The sequence below is a fragment of the Phyllobates terribilis genome, unplaced genomic scaffold (genome assembly GCF_046119375.1).
Source record: "Phyllobates terribilis strain yellow unplaced genomic scaffold, ASM4611937v1 Scaffold_1__5_contigs__length_1240528914, whole genome shotgun sequence".
Classification (NCBI taxonomy): Eukaryota; Metazoa; Chordata; class Amphibia; order Anura; family Dendrobatidae; genus Phyllobates; species Phyllobates terribilis.
The window spans coordinates 408,626,387-408,644,231 of record NW_027362761.1 but is presented as its reverse complement, the minus strand read 5'-3'; positions in this window follow the sequence as shown (position 1 = coordinate 408,644,231).

Here is a 17,845-nt window from a genome sequence, read left to right as displayed (position 1 = left end):
AAGGTTCATTAAAACCATCTTATTAAGCTACTGCGACCTCCACCACTTTTCCAAGGGGCATTAAAACCGTCTTGTTAAGCTAATGCGACCTCCACCACTTTTCCAAGGGGCATTGATATTGTATTTTTATTCCACTGCGACCTCCACAATTCTTCCAAGGGGCATTAAAACAGTTTTATTAATCCACTGCAACCTCCACGTCTCTTCCAAGGGGCATTAAAACAGTCTTGTTTAGCTACTGCGACCTCCACCACTTTTCCAAGGGGCATTAAATCCGTCTTGCTAAGCTACTGCGACCTCCACCACTTTTCTAAGGGGCATTGATATTGTCTTTTTATTCCACTGCGACTACCACCATTCTTCCAAGGGGCATTAAAAATGTCTTGTTAAGCTACTGCGACCTCCACGTCTCTTCCATGGGGCATTAAAACCATCTTCTTAAGCTACTGCGTCCTCCACCACTTTTCCAATGGGCATTGATGTTGTCTTTTTATTCCACTGCGACCTCCACCATTCTTCGAAGGGGCATTAAAACCGTCTTGTTAAGCTACTGCGACCTCCACCACTTTTTCAGGGGGCATTAAAACCGTCCTGTTAAGCTACTGCGACCTCCACCACTTTTCCAAGGGGCATTGATATTGTCTTTTTATTCCACTGCGACCTCCACAATTCTTCCAAGGGGCATTAAAACCATCATGTCAAGCTACTGCGACCTCCACGTCTCTACCAAGGGGCATTAAAACCGTCTTGTTAGCTACTGCGACCTTCACCCCTTTTCCAAGGGGCACTAAAACCGTCTTGTTAAGCTACTGCGACCTCCACCACTTTTCCAAGGTGCGTTAAAACCGTCTTGTTAGAATAATACGACCTCCACCACTTTTCCAAGGGGTATTGATATTGTCTTTTTATTCCACTGTGACCACCACCCTTCTTCCAAGGGGCATTAAAACCGTCTTGTTAAGCTAATGCGACCTCAACCACTTTTCCAAGGAGCATTGAAATAGTCTTTTTATTCCACTGCGACCTCCACAAATCTTCCAAGGGGCATTAAAACCGTCTTATTAATCTACTGCGACCTCCACGTCTCTTCCAAGGGGCATTAAAACCGTCTTTTTTAGCTACTGCGACCTCCACCACTTTTCCAAGGGGCATTAAAACCGTCTTGTTAAGCTACTGCGACATCCACGTTTCTTCCAAGGCGCATAAAAACCGTCTTGTTAAGCTACTGCGACCTCCACCTCTTTTCCAAGGGGCATTAAAACCATCTTGTTAAGCTACTGCGACCTCCACCACTTTTCCAAGGGGCATTGATATTGTCTTTTTATTCCTCTGCGACCTCCACCATTCTTCCAAGGGGCATTAAAACCGTCTTGTTAAGCTACTGCGACCTCCACAACTTTTCCAAGGGGTATTGATATTGTCTTTTTATTCCACTGCAACCTCCACCCTTCTTCCAAGGGGCATTAAAACCATCTTCTTAAGCTACTGCAACCTCCACCACTTTTCTAATGGACATTGATATTGTCTTTTTATTCCACTGCGACGTCCACCATTCTTCCAAGGGGTAATAAACCGTCGTGTTAAGCTTCTGCGACCTCCAACCCTTTTCCAAGGGGCATTAAAACCGTCTTGTTAAGCTACTGCGACCTTCACCACTTTTCCAAGGGGCATTAAAACCGTCTTGTAAAGCTACTGCGACCTAAACCACTTTTCCAAGGGGCATTGATATTGTCTTTTTATTCCACTGCGACTTCCACTATTCTTCCAAGGGGCATTAAAACCATCTTGTTAAGCTACTGCGAACTCCACCACTTTTCCAAGTGGCATAAATATTGTCTTTTATTCCACTGCGAACTCCATAATTCTTCCAAGGGGCATGAAAACCGTCTTATTAATCTACTGCGACCTCCACGTTTCTTCCAAGGCGCATTAAAACCGTCTTGTTAAGCAACTGCGACCTCCACCACTTTTCCAAGGGGCATTAAAATCATCTTGTTAGGCTAATGCGACCTCCACCACTTTTCCAAGGGGCATTGATATTGTCTTTTTATTCCACTACGACCTCCACCATTCTTCCAAGGGGTATTAAAACCGTCTTGTTAAGCTACTGCGACCTCCACGTCTCTTCCAAGGGGCATTAAAACCGTCTTGTTTAGCTACTGCGACCTTCACCACTTTTCCAAGGGGCATTAAAACCGTCTTGTTAAGCTACTGCGACCTCCACCACTTTTCCAAGGGGCGCTAAAACCGTCTTGTTAGAATAATGCGACCTCCACCACTTTTCCAAGGGGTATTGATATTGTCTTTTTATTCCACTGCGACCTCCACAAATCTTCCAAGGGGCATTAAAACCGTCTCATTAATCTACTGCGACCTCCACGTCTCTTCCAAGGGGCATTAAAACCGTCTTGTTTAGCTACTGCGACCTCCACCACTTTTCCAAGGGGCATTAAAACCGTCTTGTTAAGCTACTGCGACATCCACGTTTCTTCCAAGGGGCATAAAAACCGTCTTGTTAAGCTACTGCGACCTCCACCTCTTTTCCAAGGGGCATTAAAACCGTCTTGTTAAGCTACTGCGACCTCCACCACTTTTCCAAGGGGCATTGATAGTCTTTTTATTCCTCTGCGACCTCCACAATTCTTCCAAGGGTACATTAAAACAGTCTTGTTAAGCTACTGCGACCTCCACGTCTCTTCCAAGGGGCATTAAAACCATCTTGTTTAGCTACTGCGACCTCCACCACTTTTCCAAGTGGCATTAAAACCATCTTTTTAAGCTACTGCGACCTCCACGTTTCTTCCAAGGTTCATTAAAACCATGTTATTAAGCTACTGCGACCTCCACCACTTTTCCAAGGGGCATTAAAACCATCTTGTTAAGCTAATGCGACCTCCACCACTTTTCCAAGGGGCATTGATATTGTCTTTTTATTCCACTGCGACCTCCACAATTCTTCCAACGGGCATTAAAACAGTTTTATTAATCCACTGCAACCTCCACGTCTCTTCCAAGGGGCATTAAAACAGTCTTGTTTAGCTACTGCGACCTCCACCACTTTTCCAAGGGGCATTAAATCCGTCTTGTTAAGCTACTGCGACCTCCACCACTTTTCCAAGGGGCATTGATATTGTCTTTTTATTCCACTGCGACTACCACCATTCTTCCAAGGGGCATTAAAAATGTCTTGTTAAGCTACTGCGACCTCCACGTCTTTTCCATGGGGCATTAAAACCATCTTCTTAAGCTACTGCATCCTCCACCACTTTTCCAAGGGGCATTGATGTTGTCTTTTTATTCCACTGCGACCTCCACCATTCTTCGAAGGGGCATTAAAACCGTCTTGTTAAGCTACTGCGACCTCCACCACTTTTTCAGGGGGCATTAAAACCGTCCTGTTAAGCTACTGCGACCTCCACCACTTTTCCAAGGGGCATTGATATTGTCTTTTTATTCCACTGCGACCTCCACAATTCTTCCAAGGGGCATTAAAACCATCATGTCAAGCTACTGCGACCTCCACGTCTCTACCAAGGGGCATTAAAACCGTCTTGTTTAGCTACTGCGACCTTCACCACTTTTCCAAGGGGCACTAAAACCGTCTTGTTAAGCTACTGCGACCTCCACCACTTTTCCAAGGTGCGTTAAAACCGTCTTGTTAGAATAATGCGACCTCCACCACTTTTCCAAGTGGTTTTGATATTGTCTTTTTATTCCACTGTGACCACCACCCTTCTTCCAAGGGGCATTAAAACCGTCTTGTTAAGCTAATGCGACCTCAACCACTTTTCCAAGGCGCATTGAAATAGTCTTTTTATTCCACTGCGACCTCCACAAATCTTCCAAGGGGCATTAAAACCGTCTTATTAATCTACTGCGACCTCCACGTCTCTTCCAAGGGGCATTAAAACCGTCTTTTTTAGCTACTGCGACCTCCACCACTTTTCCAAGGGGCATTAAAACCGTCTTGTTAAGCTACTGCGACATCCACGTTTCTTCCAAGGCGCATAAAAACCGTCTTGTTAAGCTACTGCGACCTCCACCTCTTTTCCAAGGGGCATTAAAACCGTCTTGTTAAGCTACTGCGACCTCCACCACTTTTCCAAGGGGCATTGATATTGTCTTTTTATTCCTCTGCGACCTCCACCATTCTTCCAAGGGGCATTAAAACCGTCTTGTTAAGCTACTGCGACCTCCACAACTTTTCCAAGGGGTATTGATATTGTCTTTTTATTCCACTGCAACCTCCACCCTTCTTGAAAGGGGCATTAAAACCATCTTCTTAAGCTACTGCAACCTCCACCACTTTTCTAATGGACATTGATATTGTCTTTTTATTCCACTGCGACGTCCACCATTCTTCCAAGGGGCATTAAAACCGTCGTGTTAAGCTTCTGCGACCTCCAACCCTTTTCCAAGGGGCATTAAAACCGTCTTGTTAAGCTACTGCGACCTTCACCACTTTTCCAAGGGGCATTAAAACCGTCTTGTAAAGCTACTGCGACCTAAACCACTTTTCCAAGGGGCATTGATATTGTCTTTTTATTCCACTGCGACTTCCACTATTCTTCCAAGGGGCATTAAAACCATCTTGTTAAGCTACTGCGAACTCCACCACTTTTCCAAGTGGCATAAATATTGTCTTTTTATTGCACTGCGAACTCAATAATTCTTCCAAGGGGCATGAAAACCGTCTTATTAATCTACTGCGACCTCCACGTTTCTTCCAAGGCGCATTAAAACCGTCTTGTTAAGCAACTGCGACCTCCACCACTTTTCCAAGGGGCATTAAAATCATCTTGTTAGGCTAATGCGACCTCCACCACTTTTCCAAGGGGCATTGATATTGTCTTTTTATTCCACTACGACCTCCACCATTCTTCCAAGGGGTATTAAAACCGTCTTGTTAAGCTACTGCGACCTCCACGTCTCTTCCAAGGGGCATTAAAACCGTCTTGTTTAGCTACTGCGACCTTCACCACTTTTCCAAGGGGCATTAAAACCGTCTAGTTAAGCTACTGCGACCTCCACCACTTTTCCAAGGGGCGCTAAAACCGTCTTGTTAGAATAATGCCACCTCCACCACTTTTCCAAGGGGTATTGATATTGTCTTTTTATTCCACTGCGACCTCCACAAATCTTCCAAGGGGCATTAAAACCGTCTCATTAATCTACTGCGACCTCCACGTCTCTTCCAAGGGGCATTAGAACCGTCTTGTTTAGCTACTGCGACCTCCACCACTTTTCCAAGGGGCATTCAAACCGTCTTGTTAAGCTACTGCGACCTCCACGTCTCTTCCAAGGGGCATTAAAACCCTTTTGTTTAGCTACTGTGACCTCCACCACTCTTCCAAGGGGCATTGATATTGTCTTTTTATTCCACTGCAACCTCCACCATTCTTCGAAGGGGCATTAAAAACATCTTGTTAAGCTACTGTGACCACCACCACTTTTCCAAGGGGCATTAAAACTGTCTTGCTAAGCTACTGCGACCTTCACCACTTTTAAAAGGGGCATTAAAACCGTCTTGTTAAGCTACTGCGACCTCCACCACTTTTCCAAGGGTCATTGATATTATCTTTTTATTTCACTGCGACCTCCACAACTCTTCCAAGGGGCATTAAAACCGTCTTGTTAAGCTACTGCGACCTCCTCGTCTCTTCCAAGGGGCGTTAAAACCGTCTTGTTTAGCTACTGCGACCTCCACCACTTTTGCAAGCGGCATTAAAACCGTCTTGTTAAGCTACTGCGACCTCCACGTTTCTTCCAAGGCGCATTAAAACCGTCTTATTAAGCTACTGCGACCTCCACCACTTTTCCAAGGGGCATTAAAACCGTCTTGTTAAGCTAATGCGACCTCCACCACTTTTCCAAGGAGCATTGAAATTGTCTTTTTATTCCACTGCGACCTCCACAAATTTTCGAAGAGGCATTAAAACCGTCTTATTAATCTACTGTGACCTCCACGTCTCTTCCAAGGGTCTTTAAAACCGTCTTTTTTAGCTACTGCGACCTCCACCACTTTTCCAAGGGGCATTAAAACCGTGTTGTTAAGCTACTGCGACATCCACGTTTCTTCCAAGGCGCATAAAAACTTTCTTGTTACGCTACTGCGACCTCCACCACTTTTCCAAGGGGCATTAAAACCGTCTTGTTAAGCTACTGCGACCTCCACCACTTTTCCAAGGGGCATTGATATTGTCTTTTTATTCCACTGCGACTTCCACTATTCTTCCAAGGGGCATTAAAACCATCTTGTTAAGCTTCTGCGACCTCCACCACTTTTCCCAGGGGCATTAATATTGTCTTTTTATTCCTCTGCGAACTCCATAATTCTTCCAAGGGGCATTAAAACCGTCTTATTAATCTACTGCGACCTCCACGTCTCTTCCAAGGGGCATTAAAACCGTCTTGTTAAGCTACTGCGACCTCCACCACTTTTCCAAGGGGCATTAAAACCGTCTTGTTATGCTACTGTGACCTCCACGTTTCTTCCAAGGCGCATTAAAACCGTCTTGTTAAGCAACTGCGACCTCCACCACTTTTCCAAGGGGCATTAAAATCATCTTGTTAGGCTAATGCGACCTCCACCACTTTTCCAAGGGGCATTGATATTGTCTTTTTATTCCACTACGACCTCCACCATTCTTCCAAGGGGTATTAAAACCGTCTTGTTAAGCTACTGCGACCTCCACGTCTCTTCCAAGGGGCATTAAAACCGTCTTGTTTAGCTACTGCGACCTTCACCACTTTTCCAAGGGGCATTAAAACCGTCTTGTTAAGCTACTGCGACCTCCACCACTTTTCCAAGGGGCGCTAAAACCGTCTTGTTAGAATAATGCGACCTCCACCACTTTTCCAAGGGGTATTGATATTGTCTTTTTATTCCACTGCGACCTCCAAAAATCTTCCAAGGGGCATTAAAACCGTCTCATTAATCTACTGCGACCTCCACGTCTCTTCCAAGGGGCATTAAAACCGTCTTGTTTAGCTACTGCGACCTCCACCACTTTTCCAAGGGGCATTAAAACCGTCTTGTTAAGCTACTGCGACATCCACGTTTCTTCCAAGGGGCATAAAAACCGTCTTGTTAAGCTACTGCGACCTCCACCTCTTTTCCAAGGGGCATTAAAACCGTCTTGTTAAGCTACTGCGACCTCCACCACTTTTCCAAGGGGCATTGATATTGTCTTTTTATTCCTCTGCGACCTCCACCATTCTTCCAAGGGGCATTAAAGCTGTCTTGTTAAGCTACTACGACCTCCACCACTTTTCCAAGCGGCATTAACACCGTCTTGTTAAGCTACTGCGACCTCCAACACTTTTCCAAGGGGCATTGATATTGTCTTTTTATTCCACTGCGACCTCCACCATTCTTCCAAGGGGCATTCAAACTGTATTGTTAAGCTACTGCGACCTCCACGTCTCTTCCAAGAGGCATTAGAACCCTTTTGTTAAGCTACTGCGACCTCCACCACTCTTCCAAGGGGCATTGATATTGTCTTTTTATTCCACTGCGACCTCCACCATTCTTCAAAGGGGCAATAAAACCATCTTGTTAAGCTACTGTGACCACCACCACTTTTCCAAGGGGCATTAAAACTGTCTTGCTAAGCTACTGCGACCTTCACCACTTTTAAAACTGGCATTAAAACAGTCTTGTTAAGCTACTGCGACCTCCACCACTTTTCCAAGGGGCATTGATATTATCTTTTTATTCCACTGCGACCTCCACAATTCTTCCAAGGGGCATTGAAACCGTCTTGTTAAGCTACTGCGACCTCCTCATCTCTTCCAAGGGGCATTAAAACCGTCTTGTTTAGCTACTGCGACCTCCACCACTTTTGCAAGCGGCATTAAAACCGTCTTGTTAAGCTACTGCGACCTCCACGCTTCTTCCAAGGCGCATTAAAACCGTCTTATTAAGCTACTGCGACCTCCACCACTTTTCCAAGGGGCATTAAAACCGTCTTGTTAAGCTAATGCGACCTCCACCACTTTTCCAAGGAGCATTGTAATTGTCTTTTTATTCCACTGCGACCTCCACAAATTTTCAAAGGGGCATTAAAACCGTCTTATTAATCTACTGCGACCTCCACGTCTCTTCCAAGGGGCTTTAAAACCGTCTTGTTTAGCTACTGCGATCTCCACCACTTTTCCAAGGGGCTTTAAAACCGTCTTGTTAAGCTACTGCGACATCCACGTTTCTTCCAAGGCACATAAAAACCGTCTTGTTACGCTACTGCGACCTCCACCACTTTTCCAAGGGGCATTCAAACCGTCTTGTTAAGCTACTGCGACCTCCACGTCTCTTCCAAGGGGCATTAAAACCCTTTTGTTTAGCTACTGTGACCTCCACCACTCTTCCAAGGGGCATTGATATTGTCTTTTTATTCCACTGCAACCTCCACCATTCTTCGAAGGGGCATTAAAAACATCTTGTTAAGCTACTGTGACCACCACCACTTTTCCAAGGGGCATTAAAACTGTCTTCCTAAGCTACTGCGACCTTCACCACTTTTAAAAGGGGCATTAAAACCGTCTTGTTAAGCTACTGCGACCTCCACCACTTTTCCAAGGGTCATTGATATTATCTTTTTATTCCACTGCGACCTCCACAATTCTTCCAAGGGGCATTAAAACCGTCTTGTTAAGCTACTGCGACCTCCTCGTCTCTTCCAAGGGGCGTTAAAACCGTCTTGTTTAGCTACTGCGACCTCCACCACTTTTGCAAGCGGCATTAAAACCGTCTTGTTAAGCTACTGCGACCTCCACGTTTCTTCCAAGGCGCATTAAAACCGTCTTATTAAGCTACTGCGACCTCCACCACTTTTCCAAGGGGCATTAAAACCGTCTTGTTAAGCTAATGCGACCTCCACCACCTTTCCAAGGAGCATTGAAATTGTCTTTTTATTCCACTGCGACCTCCACAAATTTTCGAAGAGGCATTAAAACCGTCTTATTAATCTACTGTGACCTCCACGTCTCTTCCAAGGGTCTTTAAAACCGTCTTGTTAAGCTACTGTGACATCCACGTTTCTTCCAAGGCACATAAAAACCGTCTTGTTACGCTACTGCGACCTCCACCACTTTTCCAAGGGGCATTCAAACCGTCTTGTTAAGCTACTGCGACCTCCACGTCTCTTCCAAGGGGCATTAAAACCCTTTTGTTTAGCTACTGTGACCTCCACCACTCTTCCAAGGGGCATTGATATTGTCTTTTTATTCCACTGCAACCTCCACCATTCTTCGAAGGGGCATTAAAAACATCTTGTTAAGCTACTGTGACCACCACCACTTTTCCAAGGGGCATTAAAACTGTCTTGCTAAGCTACTGCGACCTTCACCACTTTTAAAAGGGGCATTAAAACCGTCTTGTTAAGCTACTGCGACCTCCACCACTTTTCCAAGGGTCATTGATATTATCTTTTTATTCCACTGCGACCTCCACAATTCTTCCAAGGGGCATTAAAACCGTCTTGTTAAGCTACTGCGACCTCCTCGTCTCTTCCAAGGGGCGTTAAAACCGTCTTGTTTAGCTACTGCGACCTCCACCACTTTTGCAAGCGGCATTAAAACCATCTTGTTAAGCTACTGCGACCTCCACGTTTCTTCCAAGGCGCATTAAAACCGTCTTATTAAGCTACTGCGACCTCCACCACTTTTCCAAGGGGCATTAAAACCGTCTTGTTAAGCTAATGCGACCTCCACCACTTTTCCAAGGAGCATTGAAATTGTCTTTTTATTCCACTGCGACCTCCACAAATTTTCGAAGAGGCATTAAAACCGTCTTATTAATCTACTGTGACCTCCACGTCTCTTCCAAGGGTCTTTAAAACCGTCTTTTTTAGCTACTGCGACCTCCACCACTTTTCCAAGGGGCATTAAAACCGTGTTGTTAAGCTACTGCGACATCCACGTTTCTTCCAAGGCGCATAAAAACTGTCTTGTTACGCTACTGCGACCTCCACCACTTTTCCAAGGGGCATTAAAACCGTCTTGTTAAGCTACTGCGACCTCCACCACTTTTCCAAGGGGCATTGATATTGTCTTTTTATTCCACTGCGACTTCCACTATTCTTCCAAGGGGCATTAAAACCATCTTGTTAAGCTTCTGCGACCTCCACCACTTTTCCCAGGGGCATTAATATTGTCTTTTTATTCCTCTGCGAACTCCATAATTCTTCCAAGGGGCATTAAAACCGTCTTATTAATCTACTGCGACCTCCACGTCTCTTCCAAGGGGCATTAAAACCGTCTTGTTAAGCTACTGCGACCTCCACCACTTTTCCAAGGGGCATTAAAACCGTCTTGTTATGCTACTGTGACCTCCACGTTTCTTCCAAGGCGCATTAAAACCGTCTTGTTAAGCAACTGCGACCTCCACCACTTTTCCAAGGGGCATTAAAATCATCTTGTTAGGCTAATGCGACCTCCACCACTTTTTCAAGGGGCATTGATATTGTCTTTTTATTCCACTGCGACCTCCACCCTTCTTCCAAGGGGCATTAAAACCGTCTTTTTAAGCTACTGCGACCTCCACCATTTTTCCATGAGCATTGATATTGTCTTTTATTCCACTGCGACCTCCACCATTCTTCCAAGGGGTATTAAAACCATCTTGTTAAGCTACTGCAACCTCCACGTCTCTTCCAAGGGGCATTAAAACCATCTTGTTAAGCTACTGCGTCCTCCAACACTTTTCCAAGGGTCATTAAAACCGTCTTGTTAAGCTACTGCGACCTCCACCACTTTTCCAAGGGGCATTAAAACCGTCTTGTTAAGCTACTGCGACCTCCACCACTTTTCCAAGGGTCATTGATATTATCTTTTTATTCCACCGCGACCTCCACAATTCTTCCAAGGGGTATTAGAACCGCCTTGTTAAGCTACTGCGACCTCCTCGTCTCTTCCAAGGGGCGTTAAAACCGTCTTTTTTAGCTACTGCGACCTCCACCACTTTTGCAAGCGGCATTAAAACCGTCTTGTTAAGCTACTGCGACCTCCACCTTTCTTCCAAGGCGCATTAAAACCGTCTTATTAAGCTACTGCGACCTCCACCACTTTTCCAAGGGGCATTAAAACCGTCTTGTTAAGCTAATGCGACCTCCACCACTTTTCCAAGGAGCATTGAAATTGTCTTTTTATTCCACTGCGAGCTCCACAAATTTTCGAAGGGGCATTAAAACCGTCTTATTAATCTACTGTGACCTCCACGTCTCTTCCAAGGGGCTTTAAAACCGTCTTGTTTAGCTACTGCGACCTCCACCACTTTTCCAAGGGGCATTAAAACGTCTTGTTACGCTACTGCGAACTCCACCACTATTCCAAGGGGCATTAAAACCGTCGTGTTAAGCTACTGCTACCTCCACCACTTTTCCAAGGGGCATTGATATTGTCTTTTTATTCCACTGCGACTTCCACTATTCTTCCAAGGGGCATTAAAACGATCTTGTTAAGCTACTGCGACCTCCACCACTTTTCCAAGGGGCATTAATATTGTTTTTTTATTCCTCTGCGAACTCCATAATTCTTCCAAGGGGCATTAAAACCGTCTTATTAATCTACTGCGACCTCCACGTCTCTTCCAAGGGGCATTAAAACCGTCTTGTTAAGCTACTGCGACCTCCACCACTTTTCCAAAGGGCATTAAAACCGTATTGTTATGCTACTGTGACCTCCACGTTTCTTCCAAGGCGCATTAAAACCGTCTTGTTAAGCAACTGCGACCTCCACCACTTTTCCAAGGGGCATTAAAATCATCTTTTTAGGCTAATACGACCTCCACCACTTTTCCAAAGGGCATTGATATTGTCTTTTTATTCCTCTGTGACCTCCACCATTTTTCCAAGGAGCATTGATATTGTCTTTTATTCCACTGCGACCTCCACCATTCTTCCAAGCGGCATTAAAACCGTCTTGATAAGCTACTGCGACCTCCACGTCTCTTCCAAGGGGCATTAAAACCGTCTTGTTAAGCTACTGCGTCCTCCAACACTTTTCCAAGGGTCATTAAAACCGTCTTGTTAAGCTACTGCGACCTCCACCACTTTTCCAAGGGTCATTAAAACCGTCTTGTTAAGCTACTGCGACCTCCACGTCCCTTCCAAGGGGCATTAAAACCCTTTTGTTAAGCTACTGTGACCTCCACCACTCTTCCAAGGGGCATTGATATTGTCTTTTTATTCCACTGAGACCTCCACCATTCTTCGAAGGGGCATCAAAAACATCTTGTTAAGCTACTGTGACCACCACCACTTTTCCAAGGGGCATTAAAACTGTCTTGCTAAGCTATTGCGACCTTCACCACTTTTAAAAGGGGCATTAAAACCGTCTTGTTAAGCTACTGCGACCTCCACCACTTTTCCAAGTGGCATTGAATTTGTCTTTTTATTCCACTGCGACCTCCACCATTCTTCCAAGGGGCATTCAAACCGTCTTGTTAAGCTACTGCGACCTCCACGTCTCTTCCAAGGGGAATTAAAACCCTCTTGTTAAGCTACTGCGACCTCCACCACTCTTCCAAGGAGCATTGATATTGTCTTTTTATTCCACTGCGACCTCCACCATTCTACGAAGGGGCATTAAAACCGTCTTGTTAAGCTACTGCGACCTCCACCACTTTTCCAAGGGGCATTAAAACTGTCTTGTTAAGCTACTGCGAACTCCACCACTTTTAAAAGGGGCATTAAAACCATCTTGTTAAGCTACTGCGACCTCCACCACTTTTCCAAGGGGCATTGATATTATCTTTTTATTCCACTGCGACCTCCACAATTCTTCCAAGGGGCATTAAAACCGTCTTGTTAAGCTACTGCGACCTCCACGTCTCTTCCAAGGGGCATTAAAACCGTCTTGTTTAGCTACTGCGACCTCCACCACTTTTGCAAGGGGCATTAAAACCGTCTTGTTAAGCTACTGCGACCTCCACGTTTCTTCCAGGAGCATTAAAACCGTCTTGTTAAGCTACTGCAACCTCCACCACTTTTCCAAGGGGCATTAAAAATGTCTTGTTAAGCTAATGCGACCTCCACCACTTTTCCAAGGAACATTGAAATTGTCTTTTTATTCCACTGCGACCTCCACAAATTTTCCAAGGGGCATTAAAACCGTCTTATTAATCTACTGCGACCTCCACGTCTTTTCCAAGGGGCAATAAGACCGTCTTTTTTAGCTACTGCGACCTCCACCACTTTTCCAAGGGGCATTAAAACCGTCTTGTTAGGCTACTGCGACCTCCACGTTTCTTCCAAGGCGCATATAATCCGTCTTGTTAAGCTACTGCGACCTCCACCAGTTTTCCAAGGGGCATTAAAACCGTCTTGCTTACCTACTGCGACCTCCACCACTTTTCCAATGGGCATTGATATTGTCTTTTATTCCTCTGTGACCTCCACCATTCTTCCAAGGGGCATTAAAACCTTCTTGATCAGCTACTGCGACCTCCACGTCACTTCCAAGGGGCATTAAAACTGTCTTGTTAAGCTATTGCGACCTACACCATTCTTCCAAGGGGCATTAATACCATCTTGTTAAGCTACTGCGACCTCAACGTCTCTTCAAAGGGGCATTAAAACCGTCTTGTTAAGCTACTGCGACCTCCACAACTTTTCCAAGGGGCATTGATATTGTCTTATTATTCCACTGTGACCTCCACCATTCTTCCAAGGGGCTTTAAAACCATCTTGTTAAGCTACCGCGACCTCCAACATTTTTCCAAGGGGCATTAAAATGGTCTTGTTAAGCTACTGCAACCTCCACCACTTTTCCAAGGGGCATTGATATTGTCTTTTTATTCCACTGCGACCTCCACCATTCTTCCAAGGGGCATTAAAACTGTCTTGTTAAGCTACTGTGACCTCCACGTCTCTTCCAAAGGGCATTAAAATTGTCTTGTTAAGCTATTGCGACCTCGACCACTTTTCCTTGGGGCATTGATATTGTCTTTGCATTCCACTGCGACCTCCACCATTCTTCCAAGGGGCATTAAAATCATCTTGTTAAGCTACTGTGACCTCCACCACTTTTCCAAGGGGCATTAAAACCGTCTTGTTAAGCTACTGCGACCTCCACCACTTATCCAAGGGGCAAGGGGCATTGATATTGTCTTTTAATTCCACTGCGACGTCCTCCATTCTTCCAAGAGGCATTAAAACCATCTTGTAATGCAACTGCGACCTCCATGTCTCTTCTAAGGCGCATTAAAACCATCTTGTAATGCTACTGCAACCTCCATGTCTCTTCCAAGGCACATTAAAACCATCTTGTAATGCTACTGCAACCTCCACGTCTCTTCCAAGGGGCATTAAAACTGTCTTGTTAAGCTATTGCGGCCTACACCATTCTTCCAAGGGGCATTAATACCATCTTGTTAAGCTACTGCGACCTCAAAGTCTCTTCAAAGTGGCATTAAAACCGTCTTGTTAAGCTACTGAGACCTCCACAACTTTTCCATGGGGCATTAATATTGTCTTATTATTCCACTGCGACCTCCACGATTCTTCCAAGGGGCATTAAAACCATGTTGTTAAGCTACAGCGAACTCCACCACTTTTCCAAGGGGCATTAAAATGGTCTTGTTAAGCTACTGCAATCTCCACCACTTTTCCAAGGGGCATTGAAATTGTCTTTTTATTCCACTGCGACCTCCACCATTCTTCCAAGGGGCATTTAAATCGTCTTGTTAAGCTACTGCAACCTCCACGTCTCTTCCAAGGGGCATTAAAACCGTCTTGTTAAGCTACTGTGACCTCGACCACTTTTCCATGGGGCATTGATATTGTCTTTGCATTCCACTGCGACCTCCACCATTCTTCCAAGGGGCATTAAATCCATCTTGTTAAGCTACTGCGACCTCCACCACTTTTCCAAAGGGCATTAAAACGGTCTTGTTAAGCTACTGCGACCTCTACCACTTTTCCAAGGGGTATTGTTATTGTCTTTTTATTCCACTGCGACGTCCTCCATTCTTCCAAGGGGCATTAAAACCGTCTTCTAATGCTTCTGCAACCTCCATGTCTCTTCTAAGGGGCATTAAAACCATCTTGTTAAGCTACTGCGACCTCCACCACTTTTTTAATGGGCATTAAAACCGTCTTGTTAGGATAATGCGACCTGCACCACTCTTCCAAGAGGTCTTGATATTGTCTTTTTATTCCACTGCGACCTCCACCCTTCTTCCAAGGGGCATTAAAACCATCTTGTTAAGCTACTGCGACCTCCACCACTCTTCCAAGGGGCATTGATATTGTCTTTTTATTCCACTGCGACCTCCACCTTTCTTCCAAGGGGCATTAAAACCGTCATGTTAAGCTACTGCGACCTCCACCACTACTCCAAGGGGCATTAAAACCATCTTGTTAAGCTACTGCGACCTCCCCCACTTTTCCAAGGGGCATTGATATTGTCTTTTTATTCTACTGTGACCTCCACTATTCTTCCAAGGGGCATTAAAACCGTCTTGTTATGCTAATGCGACCTCCATCACTTTTCCAAGGGGCATTGATATTGTCTTTTTATTCCACTGCGACCTCCACAATTCTTCCAAGGGGCATTAAAACTGTCTTATTAATCTACTGTGACCTCCACGTCTCTTCCAAGGGGCATTAAAACCGTCTTGTTTAGCTACTGCGACCTCCACCACTTTTCCAAGGGGCATTAAAACCGTTTTGCTAAGCTACTGCGCCCTCCACGTCTCTTCCTAGGGGCATTAAAACCGTCTTGTTAAGCTACTGCGATCTCGACCACTTTTCCATGGGGCATTGATATTGTCTTTGCATTCCACTGCGACCTCCACGTCTCTTCAAGGGGCATTAAAACCGTCTTGTTAAGCTACTGCGACCTCCACCACTTTTCCAAGGGTAGTAAAACTGTCTTGTTAAGCTATTGCGACCTCCACCACTTTTAAAAGGGGCATTAAAACCGTCTTGTTAAGCTACTGCGACCTCCACCACTTTTCCAAGGGGCATTGATATTATCTTTTTATTCCACTGCGACCTCCACAGTTCTTCCAGGGGGCATTAAAACCGTCTTGTTATGCTACTGCGACCTCCACGTCTCTTCGAAGGGGCATTAAAACCGTCTTTTTTAGCTACTGCGACCTCCACCACTTTTGCAAGGGGCATTAAAACCATCTTGTTAAGCTACTGCGACCTCCACATTTCTTCCAAGGAGCATGAAAACCGTCATGTTAAGCTACTGAAACCTCCACCACTTTTCCAAGGGGCATTAAAACCGTCTTGTTAAGCTAATGCGACCTCCACCACTTTTCCAAGGAGCATTGAAATTGTCTTTTTATTCAAATGCGACCTCCACAAATCTTCCAAGGGGCATTAAAACCGTCTTATTAATCTAATGCGACCTCCACGTCTTTTCCAATGGGCATTAAAACTGTCTTTTTTAGCTACTGCGACCTCCACCACTTTTCCAAGGGGCATTAAAACCGTCTTGTTAGGCTACTGCGATCTCCACGTTTCTTCCAAGGCGCATAAAATCCATCTTGTTAAGCTACTGCGACCTCCACCACTTTTCCAATGGGCATTGATATTGTCTTTTTATTCCTCTGTGACCTCCACCATTCTTCCAAGGGGCATTAAAACCTTCTTGATAAGCTACTGCGACCTCCACGTCTCTTCCAAGGGGCATTAAAACTGTCTTGTTAAGCTATTGCGACCTAAACCATTCTTCCAAGGGGCATTAATACCATCTTGTTAAGCTACTGCGACCTCAACGTCTCTTCAAAGTGGCATTAAAACCGTCTTGTTAAGCTACTGCGACACCCACAACTTTTCCAAGGGGCATTAATATTGTCTTATTATTCCACTGCGACCGCCACGATTCTTCCAAGGGGCATTAAAACCGTCTTGTTAAGCTACAGCAAACTCCACCACTTTTCCAAGGGGCATTAAAATGGTCTTGTTAAGCTACTGCAATCTCCACCACTTTTCCAAGGGGCATTGATATTGTCTTTTTATTCCACTGCGACCTCCACCATTCTTCCAAGGGGCATTTAAACCGTCTTGTTAAGCTACTGCGACCTCCACGTCTCTTCCAAGTGGCATTAAAACGGTCTTGTTAAGCTACTGTGACCTCGACCACTTTTCCATGGGGCATTGATATTGTCTTTGCATTCCACTGCGACCTCCACCATTCTTCCAAGGGGCATTAAATCCGTCTTGTTAAGCTACTGCGACCTCCACCACTTTTCCAAGGGGCATTAAAACGGTCTTGTTAAGCTACTGCGACCTCTACCACTTTTCCAAGGGGTATTGATATTGTCTTTTTATTCCACTGCGACGTCCTCCTTTCTTCCAAGGGGCATTAAAACCGTCTTGTAATGCTTCTGCAACCTCCATGTCTCTTCTAAGGGGCATTAAAACCGTCTTGTTAAGCCACTGCGACCTCCACCACTTTTCCAAGGGGCATTAAAACCGTCTTGTTAAGCTAATGCGACCTCCATCACTTTTCCAAGGGGCATTGATCTTGTCTTTTTATTCCACTGCGACCTCCACAATTCTTAAAAGGGGCATTAAAACTGTCCTATTAATCTACTGCGACCTCCACGTCTCTTCCAAGGGGCATTAAAACCGTCTTGTTTAGCTACTGCGACCTCCACCACTTTTCCAAGGGGCATTAAAACCGTCTTGTTAAGCTACTGCGCCCTCCACGTTTCTTCCAAGGTGCATTAAAACCGTCTTGTTTGGCTAATGCGACTTCCACCACTTTTCCAAGGGGCATTGATATTGTCTTTTTATTCCACTGCGACCTCCACCCTTCCTCCTAAGGGCATTAAAACCGTCTTTTTAAGCTACTGTGACCTCCACCACTCTTCCAAGGGGCATCTATA